Genomic DNA, 25,702 nt, shown 5'->3' on the forward strand with positions numbered 1-25,702 from the left:
GCATAAGGCACTAATTTTTCCATTCGCTGGGATATAGAGAATTTATGGGGTTAAGAAATAGTTTGTGGTATAGGCTGTTTTGTCTTTTTTTTTCTACTTGAATTTACTGATTTCTTTTAGACCATTCAGGGAAGGAGAACTGGATATTTTTTATTTGAAAATCATTTGTACTGGGGTTCTGGTCAAGAAATCTTAGTTTATTTTACTTGACTTTTTATATTAGCCAAAGTAACCTAGTATCTAGTTATCTAGTCTGATTTTCAAAGCACCATTCCATTGCAGTAACACTTGTTAATAAAACCTGCACCCTCTGGCATCATGGACTAGGAGAGAAGGTGACTCTTGTCTGAGGAGCAGATGTTTCTTCATGCAGCACATCTGTGTCATCTAGGTGCTCCGTGCCTGCCCAGTCTTAAATGCAGGCAGTGCTAACACTATGTCTAAAATTCTTCCTTTAAAATTCATTTGTTTCAAAAGAAAATTGTCCCCTGAGTATTATCCTCGTTCATCATCCCAGCTCTCTGGGCCCAGGGCAGTTTGGATGAGGTTCAGAAAGCCTTGGAACAAGAATATCCTGAAAGGGAAGACGTTGGGGTAGAGATATGGAGGGCAAATAGCTCAAGGCCTCCTGACTTTAAATGGGGACTAGGAGGAGAAAACAACATGCCTGAGCAAGTTAGGGTTCAGTTAGTTTGGTCCAATCGATAGCTAGAATAGCTCCAGTTCACATACTATGTCCCTCCCTTTCCAAGACAATTTTTGGAGACATCCATATTTTCCAATTGAGCCAGTCTAATCTCCTTCTCTGATTGTTGCCATGACCCTTGTATGTTTCTATCAGGAATTACAGCTTCCTTGAATACCCTAGAATGAATGCAAATTGTACTACCACCAGCAAGTCTACTTGCCTCCTATCATCTTTGGGCCAAAGAAAAAAGGTCTATTTTGGACATAATTTTTCCAAAAAGTACTGCAATTTCTGAAATTATTTGGTGTGACGGTGGTAACAACTATGTTGTTACTATTACTTGCAAATTGTCATCAAGATATGCACTTTATTTGTTGGTTTAAAATAAAATGGACAAAACAACTGCATGAGTTCCTGTTAAAAGAGTAATAATACAAGGTTCAGAGTAAAATGCTAGCCATAAAAATCTACTTCCATGCCTCTTTGGGACCATTTTGGTGTGATTTAGGAAGTCTTGGTTGTAAGGGTTTGAGAAACTGTCTATTCATTTTAAATTTCCATGGCATTTCATTGTCACCTCAAAGGAGTCTGCATCTGGCTATCTCCAATGTTTTGCATTTCAAAAGGACGTCAAGCTGTATTTAAGAAACTGCTATATTATCTAGACTTTCAGCCACTGTCTTTAGGTGGAACTGATATTTCCCATCTTCTACTCCAACACACACACACACACACACACACCCTCCATCTTTGCTTTGCCTCAACAGAACAGGAAAAGTAAAACCTCCATTAACAACAGTAAACCAGATTCTCCACTGTAATTAGTTTTCTAAAGATAAATGGGTCAAAGCCAGATTGGCTTCCAGCCTCTGCTGCAGCTGAATAAATTATGCCCCATTCACCCCAGCAAAGAAATGACTACTGCTCAATCCACTCCAGATTGTGAACGGCCCAGTCTTGCCTGAACCTGTTTTGTCTATTTGCTGCAAAACCCCACTGAGACACCCCAGTTTCATTTTCAATGAACCCTTGGTAATAACAGCTGCAAAATGCAGTGTGCTTTCGAAGCAAGGAAAAAATAAAAAAACATTAAAACCAAACCAACCAACTTATTCTGCCTGAGTTTCTGCTCTTCTCCAGGCAACATCAGCAGCATGTGGTAGCAGGGAAGGTTGCCTGTCACCAGCTTCCTTCCATTAGGAGGCTTATGGTTGATGGGGCCCAAGTGAGGAATATCATAAGACACACATATAAAGTGATGGCTTATCTCCAGGATATTCTGCTTATTCCACGGGTTTAAAGGATACACAAATCTAATTCAGTGGTATGCACTGTTGGGAACCTGGATGGAATGCCTTTTCCTTATGTGGATCTTTCAGCTCATACCCAGTGGATAGTGGACTATTTTTATCTCCTTGGGAAGCTGTTCTTTCATGCACGTGGAAGATTAGGGAAACAGAAGGAGCATAGAGCTCTCTTTCGGTTCAGGCAGGGTTAGGGTTAATTGCATGGAACTGTATATCATAGGGAAAACAAAAATAAATCACAGCTCTGACTGCATAACTTCCTAGGAGATGCTGATGTCCAGTCCACATTACTGCTTTAGAACAAGTCCAGAGAATCATATGGATCCCAACAGCGAAATAAAGACAAGCCACACATTTTACAGGGGGAAAACTTTCACACAATTTATATTCGGTGTAAGTGGTCTGAAATCATTTTAGGGGTAATTTACCAACAAAGCCATTTTCTACTCTGGGATAAACTCTCCTTTGTTTTCAGAAGTGTTTAAGCAAAAGCTTTGGTGACCTCCGTGTCATAAAAAATGAAATGTCACACTTTCAGAACCAAAATAGGACTATTACAGATTTATATCTATTTCATAGAATGTCAATATGCTTATTTTATCCTTCAGACCTTAAAATTTCTTTTGGAATTTCTAGACTTCAGCTAAAACCCAAATTGATGCATTCTGTAGTTATCAATCAATCAGTAAACATATTTATTGTGTTCTTCTTTGCTGCGTGGCACTTAGTAAAACTAGCTGCCATGTACAATCTACATCATGGCACATTATTAGTGCAAGAGTCATCAAAAGGCAAGGGATACTGTTTGCAAAAGGCATGGCTTTTCAAATTGGTTAGACACTCTGTGTCTCCTCTGGGGAATAGTACCTAGAATAGAGCTTCATAAACCATTAGCATACAGTACACAGGAATTTGACTTTGTAATCTAAGATAGACTACACCAAAAATTGTAGAAAGTATATTAACAAATGACTAATCATTGGCAAAATATGCACATTGAAACCAGTAAGCATCTACAGCATCTTTGATATAGGCCATGTCTGATAGCTCATTTTCCCTTCTTCGGCTGCAACTTTCTGCCCAAATCTTGAACAAATTAAACAGAAATTTCATTGTCATTTATACACTAGTCAGATGAGAGTCCATCTGTACACCCATTCACAATCTCTGTCCCTTACTTAGCCATGTAATTAGGGTTTCGGTGAGTTGATTGTGAAAATCTGAATAGACAAGCCACACTAAATTGCTCGAATTATACCTTTAAGATATTTGTTCATGTGACACATCAGTTGACAGAGATATTTTACTAAATTATTTAACAGCTTAAAGAACCTTTTCCTTATCATAGAAAATCTACAGTAATTTTTCCTCTGCGCTGCCTGAGATATTTTCACCACAACTCCCAATTGTGACGTTCATGGTTGCGAGAGATAGAGCTGAAGCAATGGGATGTTTCATAAATACCAGTTTGATGTACTTGCTGTATAATCAATCAGCCTTTAACTGACTCTGGGGCCTATGGAATACATTCTAAAGCACTGGGAATTTGGTTATTCCCATAACATACTTGGACACTCTTTACTGCTAACAATAAACCTCAGGCATAAACACTGTAGAGAAAACCAGACGAAAAGAAACCCATTTGAGTGAAAATTGACTTCCCTTCATAAGTGTTCAAGGTAGAAAGATATCTGCAATACACAATAATTTTATTACTTAAGCTCATTCATGGTCATTATCGTCAAAGCCCCTGACTTCCCAGTTGTTTTCTTACACCTAAAAGACTTGGCAAGCTATTAAAAAAATAAAGTCAAGTTGACAGAAAATGAATGAATCAGGAGCAGAAGCAGCGCCACTATGTTGCTACCTAACAAACAATGTTTTGGAAGATGGGTAGGTGTAGTATTTTTAGAAGCTTTCCAATGCCGTTTTGCTCTGTCTGACGAGCCAGAATGGAGAAGGCTATACCTAAAAGCAACCCTCCCAAGGGCGCAGTCAGTCTCACAGGTGTATTTCTTGTGTGTGCCAGCTACCCACTGTGGATTGGTTCTGAGTCTCCTACTCACCAACAGCACCCATACTCCGGGTCCCTAGGAGACAGAGCAGCCCTTAGCTGGAGCTTGGCTGTCACAGCAGCAGGGGAAATAGAGAATGTAGGAAAGCTGGCTGTTAATACCTCTACCTGGAAGGGGCATATCACCCTGTTCATGTTTCCGGGGAGTCACATGACCAAGGCACCATCAAGAAATGAGGCCCCAGTGTACCTGTGTGTCTCTCACATGGAAAATGGACGTGTTCTGAACATTAACCCTGTTAACCACAAACAATCTAAGGCGGAGATTTTTATATTTCGCCAACTTTATCACAAACCTTATATGAAAAAGAACCAAACACTTTGTCATTCATTCCATTCATTCAACAAGTATGTATTGGCTGTAACATAAGGCCAAGTATGCATAGGTAACTAGAACATCTTAAAAAGTTCACAGTACCTTGGGAGATGACCGACCGATGACAGTCTGTTGATTTAAATCAACCCAGACTCCTGTGAAGATTGCCATGCAGTGAATTGACCCTTCCACAGGGCTTGGAAAAAACTTAACATTCAATTTTTTTTTTACTCCCATGAAAATTAAGTCCTGTTACAACAGGAATGTCTATATTACCCTAATAAACCAACATCTGAGTCAGATCGATTTTTAGCATCAGATGCCTATTAAGCCCACCTGGGCTTTGAATTCAGTTGTAATTCAACGAAAACAAAGAAGTCTCGCCCCAGTTCTAAAAATTATATCTCAAAGAAGGATGTAAAAACTGTTGCCAATGAGTGGGAGAAAAGTGGCAGTAGAAAAGAGGAATGAGCCAAGACTATTTATTAGCGGCATTTAAATGTCTTTCAGATTCAGGCAATATATACTTTAAATGAGGTTCTGGTTTTTCATATTGTGTGTGTTCTTCTTATATGGCTTGGTGTCATGTTTTCTTAGGCAAAGCAATTTTTCTGCTCTTCTGCTTTCTGGGTCAACCTGGTTGAAGCAAATCAAATTGTTCTCCCATGCTCTCTCTTTTATGCATCATCATTTGAGATCACCAAGACTTTGCATTCTGGAACCTGCCGTTGTCTTCTTTTACAATATCGGTTTATTTCTGAACAGCATTCATGAAGGACAACACTTTTCACAGGTTAATCGGGGAAATTGCATGGGCTGACAGCAACAGCAAACATCGATTGCAATGAAAGTCTCAGGAATGTGTGTATCGTTGGCTTCTGTGTGGAATTATTTGCAAAATCGGAGAACTTCGATTCAGCTGGAAGAGAAATTACAATACAAATTCATAAATTATTTATGTGTAATGAGGCAAGAAACCAATGACTTTGTAAGTTTTATTCTAAGAGATTTTGACCTCAGGAAAACTCCCTAAAGTCTCCAGCATCCGTTTCCATGAAAAATGCTCATCTCTGCACTTGAAAAGCTGAGCATTTCCTTTGCTCACTTTTTGCAGCTCCTTGAGTGCTAGAAAAAAGAGCTCAAACAGCTGTGGGAAGACAACACATAGGCAGCGAACTGTCTTAATTGATCCCCTTACCTACAACCCAAACCTAGGGGCTGTCTTTAGTGCAATACATGTGCACACAAAAATGTTGCCCGTTATTTGGAAAAACCAGATTTTCTTTGTACAACAGTCTTCAGGAAACAAATATTTCATTGAGATTTTACCGGTGAAGGTTCAAGTGAAGGAATCCTCATCCTCTCTTTTGCTAGGCTTCTTGACAAAATAAAACAATTAGAAGCTCTTTATATAATTTCCTTTTTTTTCCTTTCCCTTGTCCACAATTTTGAGGAGTGAGAAGTGAAAAGAATTTGGAATTTGAATATTTTTGGAAGAAACTAAATTTAGAGACTTTGATCATGGTATGACAAGGAAGTGTCCAGGTATGCAAGCAGCTGTGTGTGTTTCTTTTGAACTAGTTTACTCTCCTTGTGCCCAGGACCGTAAGTGGGCAATTTGGAGATCACTGCATTTACTTACCAAATTGGAGTCAAAGAATGCTACTTGTATGTAACTGTGATTCATCACTATTTTTTAAAATTCTGGGGCAATTGGTTGTTATGAATGAAATGTGACAACAAATCACCAGTACCATTTATCCTGGCTTCTCATTCCCTGCCCTAAGGACTACCTGGAAACTCAGCTGCTTCATGAAAGAGAAGAGGGAGAAGTAGAGTCACAATCCTTTCAGGGCAGTCCTTAAATCTTATGCATTTGCATTGGTTTTTCTTTCTCTTTCTTTTTTTTCTTTCTCTCTTTTTGACTAGTCTATCAATTAGAGACAGATTTCAGATTGACATGTTTCTCCTTATAATTCTATTTTTATTGTATATATTTTACTTCCATATTTATAGTTAAGAATTTATTTTCCTTATAAATTGAACTTTTCATCATTATATAGTGAACTTCTCTCTCTACCAATTTTTTTGCCTTAAAATCTATTTCTTTCTCCACCTTTCTGAACTCTTATGTTTTAGAGATGCCTCTTGTAAACATGATATATGTGGATTTATTTTTAAATCCAAGCTAACAAGCTTTGAATTTTAACTGGAGCATTTAGTTCACTTAAATCTATAATATTTATTTATTTCTTCCATCTAATTTTGTGATTTCTGTTTTTCTCATCTTTTCAGTCTTATTTCTCTTTTTGGAGAGAAGAATTTGGAATATTTGGAATCTAACTATTTTATTCTTTATTCTTTTAATGATCACTCTGGAAATTTTAACATGTACCCTAACTTACCAAATTCAGCATCTAGTAAATCAAAAAATATCTAAACTTTTCTCTGGAACAGCACAAGGACCTTAGAATGCCTTACCTCTGATAACTCTTTACACAAATTATGAGTTTTACATGGGGTAACTTAGTTCTGTGTGTGTGCATGTGTGTGTGTGTGTTAACTCTTACCAGGTTTTAAATAATTGTTTTCTTATAATGGAATTTTTGTATGGAATCAACCACATTTTTACCACTTTCTTTGGTCAGCATTCTTTCTTACATAAAACCATCCATCAGGAATCACTTCCTTGATATGCAATACATATTGTAGGTTTTCCTTTACTGAGATTTTATTTGAAAATGTTTTGCCCTCATTTTTGGAAGGCATCTGCATTCAATACAGAGTTCTAGGTCAACATTGATTTTCTCTAGCTACCCTGGTTTCATGTTGCCTGGCTTCTGTTCTTGGCATGAAGATGTCTGCTGCCAGTCCTTCCTTTGTAAAGCATCTGTATTTTATTTCAAACTGATTTTTGTGTCATATGATTTTATAATTTCCTTGTAGTGTGTTTGTATAGATTTCTTTTTAAATTTATTTTGCTTAGGATATACTGGTCTTTCTGATTTTTATGACTGCTCCCTTTCATTATTTTGGAAAATTCTAAGTCACTCTCTCTTCATCTAAGGTTTCAACCTACTTCCTTTCCTTTCTTTGATCCTACTTCATCACCGATCAGACATTTATACCCTTTCACTGCATCTTCCATGTCTATCAACCTTTCTTTGTCTCCTGTTATATCAAGAATATTTTATTTAACTCCTTTTCAGTTATTGAATCTGTCTTCTGTTACAAGTAATTGATCATTAAATCAATCCACTGGGTTTTTAACTTCAATGATTACATTTTTATTTTCCAACATCTAATACGTGACAAGTTTGTTGGTCAGGTCTAGTATTTCTATAGACTCTTGCAAATAATTCTATATCTCCCTGTATATGTGATGTTTTGTTTATGTTTATTTTTGTTGTTTTGGTCTTGTGTGTGAGATAGTTTATATGCCTGGGAACTTAATCAGTAGGAAGTCTTCACGGCCTATGCTACAGGTTATTTCTAGTTCGCTCCTGTACCGAGGCTTCACCTCTTGAACTCCGGGATTATTTGGTAGAGTCCCATACCGTCTCCTCACATAGGGAAGCCCTACTTTAGTGTTCTGTATCTAACCCCATCCTACAAATTGATGAAAAACAAAACTTATGGCCACTCAGGCCTGGAGAATGTCCACAGAGAAAAATCCAGCCTCAGTACTCCTTTTTCTTTACTGAATTCCTTTTTTTCTTAGCTTTTAGCCTTCAAAGATTTCTTACTTTTTTGCCAGCTCATAGATTCCTTTAAAATGCTTTTTCTTTATTTTCTGTAGCTGTGTTAGTTGATTTAATGCGGGCATTACTAATCAGCTTTCTATTCTTCCCAGAAAATGTACAGAAATATATAGACACAGGTCCATGCAGGTAACTTGTCGCCTCAGCTATGTGCTAAAATCCTCTAACATGGGGAAGCATAATACAGTTCAGATTAGAGTATTTGAACAGCTGTATATTCGTGTACTGTGTTTCTGATGAGTATTCAGGAAGCCTTGCTTCATGGGGCCACGTAACACATTGGCTAATACCAATCGAATACACACCTACACTTCTGGTCAATAAAGTCCACATTCCCATCTCAGCAGCTATATACCTGGCAGGCTTGGGCCTACTGAACCCATCCACCCCAGAAACAAGGTTTCATTGTCAGACCTAGGCTTGTAGTGCTGCAAGCTTCTCCAGAATTCCCACTGATGGATTTCTTTCAAGGGCGATTGTAACAAAACAAATGTCCTACACTCCCACAGCTACCAGTCTACAGAAAGGCAAACTCAGATTCACTCTTCAGCCTGTCTCCTTGTTGACACTTAGTAAGACCCTTACTATCTACTTACCAACCCAGGCCAAGTGGGCAGAGAATACCGAGCAGTACTCACTGGAATGCCTTGGAATGTGCAGGCGAGGGGTCATTAAGGAAACTTTCATGGGCAGCAGGCATCATTCAACTACTCATTCAAATGCTTCTGTAGAATATTATACTCTGAACTATGGCGATCACTAAGATTTTTTAACCTAGTTAAAATGCACCTTTCATAGTACAGCCATGTATCACTTAGCAGTGGGGATGTGTCCTGAGAAAGCCATTGTTATGCAATTTTGACATTGTACAAACATCACAGAGTGCACTTCCACAAATCTACATAGTACAGGTCTGTCGCTCACTTGTCCCCTTGATGCCATCACAAGACACAGTAAATGTAAGATGCAAGAGGTTGGGACTGGTATGACATGGCACCCTGCTTTACAGTAAGCTTTTTTCAAAGAAAGTTTAAAGAAGTACATGCTAAATTAATGATAAGAAGTATAGTACACTGAATGCATAAATGAGTGACATAGCTGTTTACTATGGTTATCAGGTTCTGGGTGCCATGCACATTTGTATGTCTATCTTTTATACGGCTGGCAGCACAGAAGGTTTGTTTCTGCAGCATCACCACAAACATGTGCGGAATGCTTGGGTGTGTGATAGTTCAATGTCACCAGGCCATCGGAGTTTTCAACTCTGTTATAACTGTATGGGGTCACCCTTGTACCTGTGCTCTGCGACCGCAAATCTGCCATGAGTTGGGAAATGAGCATTTTTACCTCTGCGGTTGGCAAACTGCTGCCGCAGAATGCTCAGAAGGCTGCGTCATGCAAGATTCTGGACCTCGTGGGCCAGTCCTGACACATGTGAAGTGCCTATTATGGACTACTATGGTCTGGATCCTGACTGTCCCCCCAAGGGCCCATGTGCTAAAGGCTTGGTCCCCAGGCCATAATTGCTGTTGGAAGGTGGCAGGATTTTTAAGATGGGGCCCACTTGGAGGAACTTAGGTCACTGGAGGAATGCCTTGAAAAGGATATTAGTGCTCGCTCTCTCTCTCTCTCTCTCTCTCTCTGTCTCTCTCTCTTTCTCCTTCCTTGCCACCATGGGATAAATGGACCTCTTCCACTGTGCACTTCCACCATGATGTACTGTGCTGCCTCAAGCCCGAAGCAACTGTGAGATGAACCCTCTGAACTGTGAGCCAAAAGAGACCTTCTCTCCTTGTAAGTTATCTCGGGTATTCTGTCACAGTGATGGAAAACTGACTAACACATTATGCCTGCTAGATGGGCTGGCATAGAACACTAAGGCATTTTATTTCATTCATTGCTCGATCACTTATTCATTAATTATCTCTGCCTCGGGCAAAGAGAGGGCAAGCACAATTAGGGGGGAAGGAGTGTTTGGACTCACAACACCTGTTGCCATGTGGTTCAAATGAGAACCATGGGGCCAAGAAAGAAGCCAACCCCACACAGCCTCACAACATTGCTCCTTTACCAAACATCCTGCCCCTCCCTGGCCCTGTGTGAGGACCCTGCCCCACCCCACCAGAAGTACATCCCTTTTAGTTTCTATGTGGTATGGCATAATTGCTTTGAAAACACACCAGAGGAGTTCAAAATTCTTTTTTTTTTTTGGTACCGGGGATTGAACTCCAGATCTTATACTTTTGAGGCAGGCACCAGAACCACTGAGCTAAATCCCCAGCAAAGAGTTCAAAATTCTGAGTGTGAAGGTGAGGAATTTCCTAATTTTGTCTCATTTTCTGTTTGTAAAATGTTTATGATGAGGTGAAGCAATGTGCGTGAAGCTGCAGGTTTGAGCCACTGCCTGCGTGAAACCTGGATATTATCCATAGTAGTGATAACAATAATAGATTAAGTTTAGCTGTTATTGTTAATCATATTAATAAGCAAGAACAACATTTCAGCTCAAAGATTTCAATCCTTTATTGGGCTCGGGCCATAGCACGAAGCCTGTGGATAAATACCTCTCTGCCCCAGCCCTTGGGCTCTAAGACAATGGCTGCTTCATCCTCCTGCTTCAGCATTGAGGAAGAACTTCCACTCTGAGCCCAGGAAGAGGAGAGAATGGGGGAGAACAAACATGGCTTCGGGCATTACTGTCAAATGGCATTAACCCTGGTGCTTTCTAAGATACAGTCACATAGCAGGCTTACAATGAAGACTCCCAAGGTGCACATTTGGGAAGCTGATAAGAGACTGAAGTTCTAGGAAAGTACCTGGGAAGGATGCAGTTAAATAGTTGCAGAAAATAACCTGGAGGAGCGATGGAATACAGAGAGGCGAGGCGAGGGATTCATTGCTGAGGCAAGCACGCATGCTGGTGGCCTCCCATCACCACTGAGGACAGCCACTGAAAAGCTTTTGAAAAACATTCAGCCCAGGCCAGGTGGAAATACTGGCAGAGGACATGAAAAATCCAAATTAGGTGACAGAATTGGATGTGAAGGCGAACAGCATTTGAAATAGCTTTAAAAAAAAAACAACTCACTTGAAGGAGAATGAAGAATCAAGAAGAAACTTGTAGCTATTTTTATTTGCCCACCCCCACCCCCCGACCCTGTACTGACTTCTGTCCTTTAAAGACAATAGGACAAACAGACACAAAGTTAAGGCTTGTGACACAAAGAGAGACATACACTTCAGAACGAGAACCCAGGTTTCTTGTTTCTCTTGGATTTAGGTACACCTAATTGTCCCTCCTGCCTGTCCTGCAAAATATAACAGGGTTCCTGGTCGAAGCTGGATTTGCCGTCCAGCCTATTTTAGTTTGGCAAATAAGAGGACTCCTGGCCAGTGGTGAAGTGCCTCTGAAGAGACCATGGGTGTCCATGTACTGCCTCATCTGTGAAGCTTGAAACAACTGGAAGCAGCTCTTGGATGCTTCCCTTGATGAGACTCCCTGGGGCTGGTTTGCTCTTCCCAGGGGCCTGATGCCACAGTCCTGCTGCTGCCTGAGGCTTCCATCATCACCAAAGCTCAGCTGAGAGATGAGCAGCCATCCGAGTGGCTTTACTACTATTGGTCTCTTCTTTGTCGGTCACAATACTCATAAGATCCTGTTTTGGGAGAGGGAAAAAAAGCACTGTTGATTAGGAAGAAAAAGCGATGGCTCTATTGACTCAAAACGATAAGAGGCTTTCAGCACAGGTTATTTAAAATAATCATGGGAGTTGTAAAAAGCCCCTCCAGGATTACTGACGTTGGTTTAAAATCCCTATTACATATTTCAGTCTTCTCCGTCCAAATTATTGCATTGTCTTGAATTAAGGTCAACTCCTTTCCAACCCTTTTGAGTCAATGTGACTCAAGCTGTTTCTTGGTTTGCCAGAAATGCCGAGGCCACGTTAGCCTTGGACTGGTTCAAGTCAGCTCTCAAAACAAGACTGTTTGTTTTAGTAAGTGGAGCAAGGTGGTAATGAAGCCAGAGCCCGGACCCTTGAAAACACTAGCCACAGCCCCCTTCCTCACTGCGAATTAGGACGCTTCCCTCATGGGGCTCACAGAAGGAGCGGAGGAAGGCAGCCTCAGCCGGACCCCAAGATCCACCATCCATCCCTGCCAGGGAAAACACTTCCACATCTGCTTGGGGATGTTGGAGAGTTGAGAGGGACCTAAAGCCCAACACCTTTGCTTTACCAAGAAGGACACTAGCGTCCAGAAAGATGAAATGAATAATCTAAACATCACACTGACTTGGAGCTCAGAATATGTTTTTTTGTATCTCAACCTCCAATCCAGTAATCTACCTTGAAATGTGTTTTTTAAACATAATATAATTCTAATTGCCATAAGCATACTCTTAATACTATTTTCTTCCATTAAGATGAGGAATTTTGCAAATACTCTGTATGTGTGTGAGTGTGTAGATTTTAGAAAGAAGAAAAGCCACAAAAAGTATAATCATCAAGGAAAAAAAGTAAAATCGAACCTGTTGGATTCACTGTTCACTGCCACTTTTCATCTTTTTTTTAACTAGATGTAATTTTTAGGGCAATTTTAGACTTGGTGTTGGAATTCCTGCCCCCAACATACACATAGGATGTATCCTATGTCACAGGGTGGTATATTTGTTGCAATCAGTAAACTACAAGAACCACCCTTTTTACCCAAGCTCTTTTCAAACCTTTAATAGGAACTCTGACCTACATGTTGTCATTTTGTAGTGAAAACATAAAGCACCAGAACCTTTGTTAGGTCCTTTAACTTTTCCCTTTTTTTTTTTTTTTTTTTTGCCAAAAAGAGGAGAGGGTGGGCAGAATCCAGCCTAAAAGGAGAGGATTTCTAAGCTCTTTCTTTCCCAGCAGGCGAACACAGCGGGCAGGCATTGTGTGAGTAATGACAATGAGGTGGGTAACTCGGCCCCCTCCTCCTGCGAGACTTTCCAGAAGTGCAAGCACAGGCAAAGGCCGACTCCTTCCAGCTCCCACTGTTGTCTTATCAACAACGACTTCCTCCAAGCAAAGTCATGTTTGCAGCTTAGCACCCGCCACCACTAACATGAGACAGCAAATATTCACAGTCTATCTGAGACTCCCAGGTTCTGAGGCAGAAAGAGAGATTTGTTATTTCTCCCTGCACAAGCGTGATTTTATGCACAATTTTAAAACAAGGGCTCACTGCCTTCTGCCTGGCTGGGCTGTTTGCATGGCTGTAACATGGTTTTACTGGCTGTGTTTTCCCCTCTATGTCAGCAAACTGCCTGTCCGATGGAGCTTGGGGACTGTTAGAATCTCACAGAGATGATTCATTACGGAGCATCTCATCCCAGATGTTTCCCTCCTCTTGGTTCTGTGGGCCTCTGCACCCCTTCCCCACTTTTCTCCTGATCCATCCCTCCCACTCCCAGCACCCCCTCCATGACTACCCCACAGCTGTGACTTCTCACGAAATTCTAGGCCACAGCACAAGAAAAAAGGTGTTTTCATAGCATGGTTCATTTCCTGCAGTCAGAATAAAAACAAAAGCAAAACATTTTTAAAATGATAAGCACTTGGAGGAATTTTTACTTCCTTGGCTCACAGCACCCTCCAACCTCCCTCCATCCATCCCCTGGTCCAGGCTGTCCCTCTCACAGGGACACTAGGTGGTCACTTTGACTAGACACAGAAATACAATGCAAACAGGTAATTTTCTTTTGTAAGAGGTTTTAGTGTATGTTTCTTCACTTGATTAACAGAATATGTGATGCTGGGGAAAAAACTATCACCTCTACTTATCAAATGGAATGTAAGTGCAAATGGCTTCACATACTTCTCCCTTTCCTGAAATAGATCCTAGCCCTCTTTTTCTTAGGGTAGAGGAGTGCTGTGGAGAGGTTTCCTACCTGTGAGTAGCAGGACTACATTATGCACACTCAAATTGACTTCCCCATCTCAGCATCTTTCTCCCCTCCTACCTGATCTTGGTGTGAAAGAAACTAGCCAAGGGTCACCTTCCCTGGCGGGGAGATGTAGCACATTGCAAAGCTGGGTTATGGAAGGATTTGTTGCTATTGTTACTAAGGACCCCTGTGCCCACAAGCCCAGCATTCTCAATACGTGGGACTGGGATCACCTCCATCAGATGTTCAGGAAAACACTGATTCCTGAGGACCAAGCCAGGCCCACAGTAAATCAGTGTAGGGTAGAACAGGGGACGCAAAGCTGTTCTTAACAAGCTCTCCAGTGATTCTGATGTGTGCTGCCCAACATGCTAAAGGGGTTGCTGCTGACTTTGAGGGCCCACCTTTCTCTTTTTAGCATCCTCACTGCCAACATGTTCCGTGATATTTCTTGGAAGAATGACTACTCAATTACATGTGTATGAATGCCTTCAAGGCTCATGCATGGTAAAATTCACCCTAAAGCAGATTCCCCCAAGTGGACAGGAAAAGCCCAAGTAAGACTTTTTGGCACTGCTGGATTGAAGTTTTGCTTTCTGGCTGGTAAGTCTCACTGGTAATGTCAACTGCAGTCTTGGGCCCATGCTCGGTCTTTGACGGGAACAAATGCTGGGAGACCCTCACAGACTGGCAGCAGTATGGCCTGCCTCCCAGAAGTCTCTCTAGAAAGAGGTTGTATATAAGTCATGGATAGACTAGTAAAGGTTATTTCTGGGCATACTGTCACTCATGCACTGCATCCAGTCCTGTTCAAAGGAGGGAAGGTAGGCTCATTTCTGTCTGTCACTACCCTGCCACTGAGAAGTGGGGCTGCCTGCCATAGAAGGGGGTGCTGAGCTGGGAGTCAGTTGCCCTGGATGTGGTCCTCCTTCTGCCCTTGTAACCCTGTGTGGCTTTGGAAGGCCACCTCCACCCATGGAAACTCAGATGGTCCCTTTGAGCAGGACAACTGTGAGCTTTCATGTGAGTAAGGGACGTCCTCGCTGTGCCCATCCAGTCCTGGGAAGCAGCCCCGAACCACACTCCGGAGCTGCAGAGAAAGAAGCCCGGGGTAAGGCGAAAGGGAGACCCGCTAAAATGCGGCTGTTGAGGCGCTACCAACAGACACTACGGGGGGTTGAGGCTGTATATCCTTCCCAAAATATCTGTTCAACGCCTTTTAGAGGCTATTTTTTCTTATCCAAAAGGGAGATAGAGAAGGATAGGATAAAGAAACAGAACAATTGTCCTCAAGAATATCCCAAAAGAATAGAAGTGGAGAAAAGTCATATTTGAATTTAAGCCTCTGAAAACATTTGGCCAAATGCTGAGCTCCCCTGCGAGTTCAGTGTTACGAATTTTCACATGAGCTCACAGTGTTCTCAGGACCCCAGTTCCCTGGGCCCCTCACATCCTCTACCTACAAGGATGTGGTTTGGAGCTGTGGATCTGCACCTCACTGTGTCCTCCGCAGCTGCCACTTGCTTAGTCTGGGAGACATCCAATTCCTGTCTCCAAAGAGTCACGCCTCCACCCCCCCCCCAGGAGGCGTGTCCCAGATCAGACAGCCAAAATCTCAAGCCTAGAGGGAGTTTCTTCTCCACGGGATCTGCAGAGAGAAAATTTGTCAGATCTCAAACAATTATAGTCGAACAACTGCGTAAACATAATTGAAATTCTTGTGTTTCCAGATGAAAACACACTTCCACCCATTGTTGGAATGCGTGCCATTAGAAGACCCAGAAAATCTTGGGTTTTTTTCACTTACCTTGGTCATATGTGGGACAGAAATCCTTGGGTCAGGAATTTTGCCCATTCCCATAAATATAACTTCTTGAACCTCCCAAGAGGCAGAAAGGGAGCCAAATGTGATTACTTAGCCTCTAAAGTTTCACATGTGGTGATTCATCAAAGCAGCTGAAGGTTCTGCACATTTCTGAACTTAAATATGCCTTCTGGGGCACTGCTGCTCTGTTACTTTCAGGAAGAGAGAAAGATTCACAAGAGGGATTTTCACACTGGGCAAAAAAAATATTCCACATTGCCCCCTTTTATCCGTGTTCCCTTGGCCACTATTGATGTCATTGCACTTGAATAAGTTCAGTTCGTGTTCCTGCTATTCCTTCCCTCATATTTGCTATTACTCTGGAAGGGATGCAGCTTTACCTACCTTCTGCCTACCTATTAGTAATTTTTAGGATCATTTTCAAAGATTGTGAGGCCAACAAGAATTTTATCTCATTTAACCCCCAGCTTGGCCACTGGCAAGTGACGTTGGGCAAGTGAATTAATGTCTCTGAGCCTCTAATGCAGCACTTCAGCCTTGACTGTTCATTATAATTACCTGGGCACCCGAAGAAATGGTGATTCCCGGGCCCTGTCTCCAGAGATGCTGACTCATTGGCTTCATGGCTGCCCCAGGCACCTGTAGTTGGAAAGCTTTGAATGTGATGGGCATTTTAGTTTCTTGTCTTCCAAGGTGGGCTTCTTGGACTGGCAGCAACATTCTCCCTTGTTCACCTACTTAGAATGAAGAAGCTTAGCACATACACCTACGCTCAGACCTACAGCACTGAATCATTTTAATAAGAGCCCACATGATTCACAGTTAAGAGTCTGTTGAAATTATCTGTTAATGGTAGATAATCATATTCATGATGTGCTAAGCTCTGTGCTCCATGTTTTCCCCTGTGTAATCTCAAAAGGGTGCAGAGGGGAAACTGCATATGCAACATCCCTCTAGAGATCTTAGCCTGTCTTGAGAAGCTCTGTCTATGTGACCTGATTGTTTGTAGGAGGTGGTGGTCATTCTTTGGTGTGATGCTCTTAAAAGATTGAGTGTTAACATTGAAATAAACATATAAAATGGTTCCACAAGTTTAGTAGTTTCCTTTGATCTCAGAAACGCAACCTCCCTCCAGATATTTAATAAAATTTGCCTCCTTTCTCGATCACATTTTCATTTCATCTGGGTTTCACATCCATTTTATTTGGCAGACTGATTTAAAGAGCAATATGAAGTGGTTATTAGGATGGGGATTCGGAGAACTAGAAGCTGTATGAATTGGGCTCAAGCTGGGCACACAAGTTTGTTTACAAGGATCAGAAAAACTATTTGTATAAATAAAGTTTTATTGGAACACAGCCCAATTTATTCATTTCCATATGGCCTAATGCTTCATTCACAGTGCAACAGCAGGACTTTGTCCTGAGGGCCTGCAAAGCCCAAAGTAATATTACCTAGCCCTTCACAGATGGAGTTTGCTTGTTCCTGATTTATAGTAACCACTAAATGGTTACTGAGTTTGGGTGTTCACAGCTCAACTGGGCCCACATCTGTACTTGGTTCCACGGCCCGGTCTATGGCTCTAATCTCAAGCAGACATGAGCAGCTGTGTGGTCAAGTGGAACCAGGCAGGGGGCCTAGGACTGGTTCACTGCATTCTAGACCAGAAGCAAAGAGGACATCATCTTTGTACATGGAAAGCAGCATTTGTCTGTCAAGCTGATGGACATATTATTGAGCTTCTACCTAAAATGTCCCCTTTAGAAGCAAATACATTTCAGAACGGTATTGGAAAGGAGCCTGGTGAGGAAACACTGAGTTAACTCCAGACACAAGGAAAGCAAAGACTATACCCTAGAAAAAATGAAAAGTAAACTAATTTGTTCCCAGGATTTTTCAAGCAAGAAATTCCTTCCTCAGGGAAAGTTTTGAGCTCTTGGAGTATAGACATGAAGCCAATTTTGGATACTATCAAAAGTTCCTAAAATAAAAACATATGTTCTTCTGTATTTTTTTCCTGATCCTAGAGCTATAGAGAAATATAGTGTCACATAAGATTTGATCTCTGCTGTCTGTCTGAAAAATCAGTAATTGGTAACTACAAGGCAGGAATGTTTTGTATGGCAGGACATTTAAAAAGGGAGAGACAGATAGCGGCAGGCAGAAAGAATAGCTCCAAACATGGGTTCTCGAAATGGGACACTCTTTTGATTGAACCTTCTACTTATAAATTTAATTTTTCCTCCCCTAATTCTTTGGGGGTCCCTTTTTTCATCTTCGTTTGACTTCTGCTTCGCCCAGTAGGTGTTTGTGGGGCCAAGTAGTGGTCAGTAGAGGGCCCAGTGGAAGCCCATGCGTGGCAGCTGGGTTGAACTGAAGTCTAGCAATGAGCTACCACCTAATCATATCCAAATGGCCTTTCTAGATCTGCAATGGTGATAAACAGTGAACGCTCCAAGTTGAACTAAAAGAAAAGAAAAAGATACTAGCAGTCTTGGGTCTAACAGATTGTTCAAATTATGTTCTTGCTGTTTCATTTTTCAAGTTTTTATCAAAATGGAAAATGAGAAGCCTTTGTATAATCTCTCTGTTCATAGTTTTTGTTGCCAGTTTACTCCCTCATTTGGGGCTGGTTAGGCTGTGGGTCTTTGGCATGAGGATATCAAAATGCAGCTGAATCTCCTTCAGAGAACAACTTGAAATGTGTGGTTTACAAACTTCTGAGAGCTTCATAGAAATGATGCTGTTCTTGTGTCCAATCGTTGAGAAAAGTAGATTATTTTTCCAAAGGTTTTTTTTTTAATGTTCTGGAACTTTTTATAAACAGAATCAGCTTGGCAGTTCTGACTGAATTGACCAGTAATGAGTTTTACTATGAGTGAATTTGATGTCAGAAGATTTTAAGAAAAGTAACAGATGTGAGACTCTCTGTTTACAAGAAAGACACTTTTCTCTCTAGCCACTACATGCAAGTTGAGAGAGGTTCACATTTTCTTTTCTCTGTACATTTACATGAAGTTTCTGGAAATCATTTTGAGGATTCTGTACATGACAAGGGTTTCCCAGGGGCAATAGATGAGGGATTTAGGGATGAAATTGGTCTGAGCATCAGGGATGGGAAAGGATTCCAGGCTCTTCATATGCTTTATGAATTAATATCTGTATGCATTACCCTCTTAATACAGTGCTGCACCACAAAGTCTTGTGAGCCATGGGAGTTAGCCATAAAATGCTCAGGGCCTCCCTTAACTTTTCGCTATAAACTTCTTCCATTTCATTTCTAACTTTGAAGTTGTAGGTAAAGGTAGTTTCTTGACTCATATGTTGCTGTTTTTTCAGATTTTGCATTAGATGTAGCCATGGCCATAAATCTCACTGAAGGCCAGTGCCATAGGGCATCATATTGTCAGACTCTGAGAACACAGGCTCCGTCCACTAATCCTGGGGTCCCAAGTCAGCCACAAAAACTGCAGCCAAAGAAGTCTGGGGCCTTCCTTCCCTTGTCGAACTAGGGTAAATACAACTTTAGAGTCTGAACAGTTTCTGGCCCTTCCTGGTATGTCCCAGAAGGAAGCCAGTGCCTTCGTTTACTTCTCCAGTTCTCTTAGTATGTGTTGTTTGGTGTTTTGCAGTTTGCAATGCAATTTGACTGATTATCCTTAATCTTTGCAGTAACCCAAGATGTGAGGCATCATCAGCTCTGTTTTCCTAATCAGGACACTAGAGTCCACACAAGTCCAGGGTGTTTTCTGATTTCATAGCTAAGCAGCAGAAGTCGAATTCAAATCTGGGTCCTCCGAGTCCATGTACCATTCCCTTTCACTGCAACAGGCTACACACATGTTGAGGACCATGAAATGGGGGCCACTAAGAGAAGCAGAATCCTGACATGATGAAGAAGCCTGTGTAAATGCAGAGAGGGAGGAGGGGAAAGTTAGCATGCTGGGAAAGGAGGATGAGGGCACAGGAAGCAAAGAAGTAGAGAGAAGTGAGGCATCGTGGTGCACTCCTGTGATCCTAGCACCCTAGAGGCTGAGGCAGGAGAATCACTGTGACCTCAAGGCCAGCCAGCCTATGATACAGAGTGAGTTCAAGGCCAGCTTGAACTATGTAATGAGACCCTGTCTCAAAAAAAAAGCAGAGAGAAGTTATTAAAAAGCAAAGAGACAAAATCAGAATTTTTCAAATATGTATTAGTACATATTTGTATTACATAATTTTTACTTTCCTTGGGTGGTGTTGCTACATGCACATAACACATAAGAAATCAGAATTTTGAGTAAAGGCTGTTATGGAAGAGCTCACCCTCTGTCAGTTTCCTGATGCTCCTTACATGGGCTTTAGCAAGATTTGGAAAGATTTCCTGGAGGTAGAAAAGCATAGGGTGTCTTTCCAAGGTCCTTCCATGTGGCTTTCATTACCTAGGAAGGGCCAGAGCAGCGCAAATGTATGAGCTTTGCAGGCCAGTGGTCTGTGGCAGCTACTCAGCTCCGTCCTTGTACCGTGAAAGCAGTCAGAGACATTACACAAACGTATGAGTGTGGCTGTGTTCCCATAAGATTTATGACAAAACAGCAGCCAGATGGAGACCACAGTTTGCTGGCCCCTTCCTTAGAACAAGGCTTTTACCCTGGGCTGCACATTACAGTCACCAGGGGAAATATTAAAAACTATCAGTGCCCCCTCGTCCCTCCCTAAATCACTGAATCTTTTGGAAGTAGGATCCAGGCACCAATCTAGATGTGTAAAGCGTCCTGTGAAATTCTAGTGTGAAAGCAGGGTGGAGGACCTGTGTCTCATATGAACAGCATCATCAGCATCAACTTGTTAGACATCAACAGAGCCTTTGCATGAGCTACATCTCCAGCTCCTTTTTATTTTTGTATTTTTTATTTTGAAACAGGGTCTCCCTAAATTACTCAGTTGCTCAGCTGGACTCAAACTTGCAATCCTCCTGCCTTAGCCTTCCAGAGTACTGGCATTACCAGTGAGCACCACCTTGCTTGACTCAGATATCAAAGGTTTAAACAGCAGTCCAGACCTACTGAATCCAGATCTCAGAAAGAGGGGTCCAAAATCTTTGTCTTAACAAGCCCTCCTGGAAGTTCTAAAACATTCTCCAAGTTAAGAACCATGGGTCTAGGGCTTTCGGATCAGGTGTTAGGCTCCATACCCCTCACTTGAATACCCCTCAAATCAGGTATAATGTTAAGAGCCAGCACTGGAAATAGCATCAAAAGTTAGACTTAAGCTCCCTTCTACCCATCACTACACTTCCCTGAGACTTGGAGTTTTCATCTATAAGAAGGGTAGCATTGAGATGGAGAGCTAGAAGATGCTCACGGTGGTTAAAGATTGAAAGTATGTGAAGCAGTTGAGACACTACTAGGCATGGCAAGATGTCACCACTTACTGCTAAAGTAATGTGGTTAAAGGAAATGCATTTATTACCCATGCCCCGATCCCTGGTGCTAGGTCCAGGGGCTGCTGTGGCCCAAAGGATGACTGCTAAGCATCATCCACGATGGTACTTGAGAGTTAGTTGTCTTACTTTTACCCAAACCATGGTGACTGCCCTCTGAAGAGTGGCAGAGTCATAAAGGAAGACAGCAGGACTGAAGAAAAGAACCTGTGTAGACAAAAGGATGAAAAAGTCTGGAACACAAAGCAGAAGGAAACACATAGGATGTGCTGAATCTATAAACACTTACATGAAGTGGACGGTATGAACGGTGACTCTCCCAGGATATTTTCCCAAGAGCCTCGGAGGCTGGATGTGTAGCATGCCTTGATGTACATTACCTGTGAGAAAGTGGTACCAACTAGGATCACAGAGGCATTCAAACAGATCCACATTCCTTCATGGTTAACACATGTAATTTGTTCCTTTGAGAAACTGAAATTCTTTGGGGGAACATTTACAATCCTTAGATTTGACATCCGAGAGGATGAGTATTTGATGGGTGATACCCCTTAGAACATCTTTCCAATTATCAGACTGAAGGAACCAGGATCTCACAGTGCAGTGATTCTTGAGTTCTCTTGAGATCACAGCCAAGAAATGAAGAAGTCTGTTGTTTTATAAATGTGTATATCTGAACTGAAGCTTTCTAAAATAAAGACCCTTTGGGGGCCAAATATCTTACAGAGACTCCAGAGGTTTTTTCTAGATAGTATATTAGGGGGAATGTCCATGCCCAAATCAGTACCATCTGTAAAATTCCCTCATCATTGTCGTCCTGTTTTAGCAAAAGATTCTTGCCTCTTTGGTTCATCATAAATGATGGGGACAGAAGGATCGAAGAAAGGCTTGTCAGTCTTCCTTAGACATTTTTGTCTGTAGATTAGAGACTAATTTTTATGAGTAAAATGCTCTGAAAAAGCATTTTACTGGTTGATGCTGGGAAAAGGTGGAAGGAAATTTAAAAACGAGCCATGACGCACCAGCCCTGGAAGGGGAGCAGGTGGAGCCCAGTGAGAGGGGAAGGCCTCCTGCTGTTCCCCTTTGCACTTTGCTGAAAGTTCTGAATCCCCAAGGATTGGCCCAGGCTGCTTTTCTCAGGGCAGCATAACTACTTTAGTACATCAATCTGTTGAAATATGAACCAAGCAGGGTGTGAACTAGCTCAAACTATGCTGATTTCCAGATGTTCTTTGATTCTCAAACACTGATTGCCCCCAAAGACCATCTTCAGTTGGTGGATGCCAGTGATTACTCATATTTCTTTCCATGATCAAGGCAATAATTTTAAAGCCCCATAGCCTTTCTCATGAGCCTATGTCTGGGTCTCGTCTAGGTCATACAGTACTTCTCAGTATGAAAATTGCAGTGTCTCACTGGATTGGACTATGAAGTATTTGTACATCCATCCTGGTTGTTTGATTTGTGACTCCTCCCAGGATGGAAAGATTTCCAGAAAAGAAATGAAGGGTCGGTATTCTTTATAGGATCTTCCTTGAATGAGAGGCTATGGAATATCTACTTTCTCTGCAACAAAATCTGCAAGCAAGGAAAGTGAATGTGTGTGTGTTTCATGGAAAGTGGAAAAGATGCAAAACCAAGAATCCAAAAGGGAAAAAAATTGTAAAGTACACTTAGCATCATGTTTAGATTCTAAACTGTCATTCTCTGGAATATAAAAAAAGCAATCCAGAGTGGGGATAAATTGAGATCATGAATGCTCAATGAAATGGTAGATTCTTTTGAATCTGTGTTATGATGCCTCAGTTAAATAAAGTCTTAGCCTTAAAAGGGTGATCTTCCAAGAATTATGGAAGGGAAGAAAGGCCTACAACTAGAGAGGTGTTATCATGAGCATGAAAGAATTTCCACACTGTTTAGACACAAATTTGTAGCCATCTACTTTACCATCTCCTGAATCTCTGAACCCATGTATTTCCTCTCCATTTCTTTTAAGGAGAATTATACTGCAACTCTCCCTATGACTTTGATCAGGTTCAAGGACAGCTCCAACCATACAGCAAGTGATCTTATGTCTAGAAGTTTTATTGTTCTCATTTGTAAGATTCAATTAATAATACCTGGTTAGGACAGCTTGAGTGTTTTGTCTAAATGCACCCCTTGTTAGGGGTTAGGGGGCAGGGAGGACTTTAACCTGGCCTGGCTAGTAACAAAGATTGGGCCTTTAATCCATGATAGACTAAAAAATTAGTTAGCTGTGTTCTTCAAAGAACCAAATCCAAATTAAAATATTAATATCATTATTATTATTATCATTATTATTAATACCTGATGAGAAGTAAGTGAGATGAAATACTAAAAGCCTTCAGAACTAGACCCAGTGAATAGTGACACCTCTATAAATGTTTCCATTTTCCTTCCTTTAACTTCTGTGGCCATCTCTCTCAAAGCGTTTCATGCTCTCTCTGACCTTCAGCTCAGAGTGTGGATGAAGGTGATTCATGTATTTTTAAGTCATTCTGCTGTAATTATTGATGCTGTGTCCTTGTATTTGTTTACTGATTCTCTCTGAATGACTGAATTTCCACTTTGGGTTCTTTATTAACAATAATCATTTAGAAAAATAGAACTCAGATTTAGGTGATAAATTCTTACTTTTGGTCAAGGATTTGAGAGATAATTACTGACTCCTTGGGGGAATTTTTCACCTTAGAATTTCTAATCTGCCCAAGGTGTAGCTGATAGCAGAGAGTTCTGGGTAACCCGTGGGCAGCACATAATGCACATAAAGATAGAGATGGACTGCATCAGGAACACTGTTAATCAACCTTGCTTGGTGGCACCACCTTTGCAGAAAGCATTAAACTCCACCTGCCAGATCCTACAAGATCCAATAACTTAGCTATTCTTGGTCTTGGATTTTTCTGACCAACTATGCCTGGTAGCTTCCAAGTTCCCCAAGAAGACATCACTGAACCCTACCTAGGACCAAATGTGCTCTGAGGAAGCCAGAATGGTGATGGTCAGCCTCCACTGACACCTGAAAACATGCCCTGAGTGAGTAAGTACATCCATTCATTTAATCCTTATAACAACCCTAAATTTTGCACACAGTGAGAGGAAGTCACAGTGAGCAAGAAATTTCACCAGTTTGAAAAGTCTGTAGTAAAACCATGCCAACTATCTGGGGGAGCCCAGCCAGGAACTGATTTCCACATGACATATTTGCATCTACCTTAGGGTCTGAATCACAGTGGGAGATGGCTAATATTTTAGAAATGCTTTAAGCCTGATATTTAGCTGGTAGCCCTCTATCTTTCCAGTGACCTTAGCTCAAGCAGGAGTAAGGCCGTGGTCTGCCTTTTGGAATGAGACATTGCATTCTCACCATTGACCCCATCGTATCAGTTAGTTAAATGCTGTTACCATGGGCACTGTCTGAAGGAGGGTTATTTGAGGAGTTTTCTTCCTGAATCACTCTGTTCCTAACATTTACTGTCATTCATATACCCACAAAATGTAACTTGCATCTTTAACAACTCACTTGGGGCCTCTGATAGTCAGGGCTACAAGTTCAAGAAATTTATTGCTAAGGGGAAAATAAATTGAATGTGAATATTTTGCAAATTAGGGTCACTGTTTCATTAGAATTCTGAGAACAAGAATACATGGAAAGAGAGCAAAAGTGTGAAGAGTGATGCTCTTTATAGGTCAAAGTAGTAAAATAAGTGTGAGTTGAGATGCAGTCCAGAATTACTACTTTTGTCCTAAACTTTCTAAGACAAATGATCTGTAGAAACTAAACTCTGAGTCACTTCTATGAATGCAATGCTGCATAATTTCTAAGTTTGCCCAAAGATATAAATTATGAGAAAATGCAAGTTTTTTCATAAAGTGGTACCCACCCAGTAACTTAAAGATCCCTTAAAAATAACAAAGAAGTTACATGGCAAATGGAAGAGAGAAAGAAAAAATGCCCAGAAACCTAAAACTCAGAAATAGTAAAATCTGGAATTTGGGGGAATTATTTAAATTATGAAGTATTCACATGGAAGTGGAAAATAACCCACCACTGAGCCTGGGGGTTGCTTATTAGCTGTGTAATTCCTCTGAACAATATACCAAAAAATTAAGAAAAATATGTGCATCTAATTATCAAATCATTATATATTAAAAAATAAAAACAGAGAAGCCATGATGCTAAGTAGAGATCATTCTATTCCCACTGCGATGGTTCTGTGCATTAAAAGACAACAATCTTAGAGGCATCGCACAATTATTTGACCCTTGGGAATTTCTCTTTCTCTTTTTATGAAAAAATAAAACAAAATTTCACCTCCAAAGTCATGTTTATGTTGTGATAGACACATGAGTGTACATAACATGTGT

At 41.1% G+C, this 25,702-nt stretch overlaps 1 protein-coding gene across 5 annotated transcripts in view; it reads left to right on the top strand.

The window, feature by feature from the left end:
- The window catches only part of Gpc6 (glypican 6), a 1,085,538-nt gene that overhangs the window by 1,003,178 nt on the left and 56,658 nt on the right, over nt 1–25,702 (top strand). The gene's annotated exons all lie outside the window — the stretch shown is intronic.

This window comes from Heterocephalus glaber, unplaced genomic scaffold (assembly GCF_053883595.1).
Source record: "Heterocephalus glaber isolate CG9 unplaced genomic scaffold, H.glaber_assembly_v1.0 deba00001577, whole genome shotgun sequence".
Taxonomy (NCBI): Eukaryota; Metazoa; Chordata; class Mammalia; order Rodentia; family Bathyergidae; genus Heterocephalus; species Heterocephalus glaber.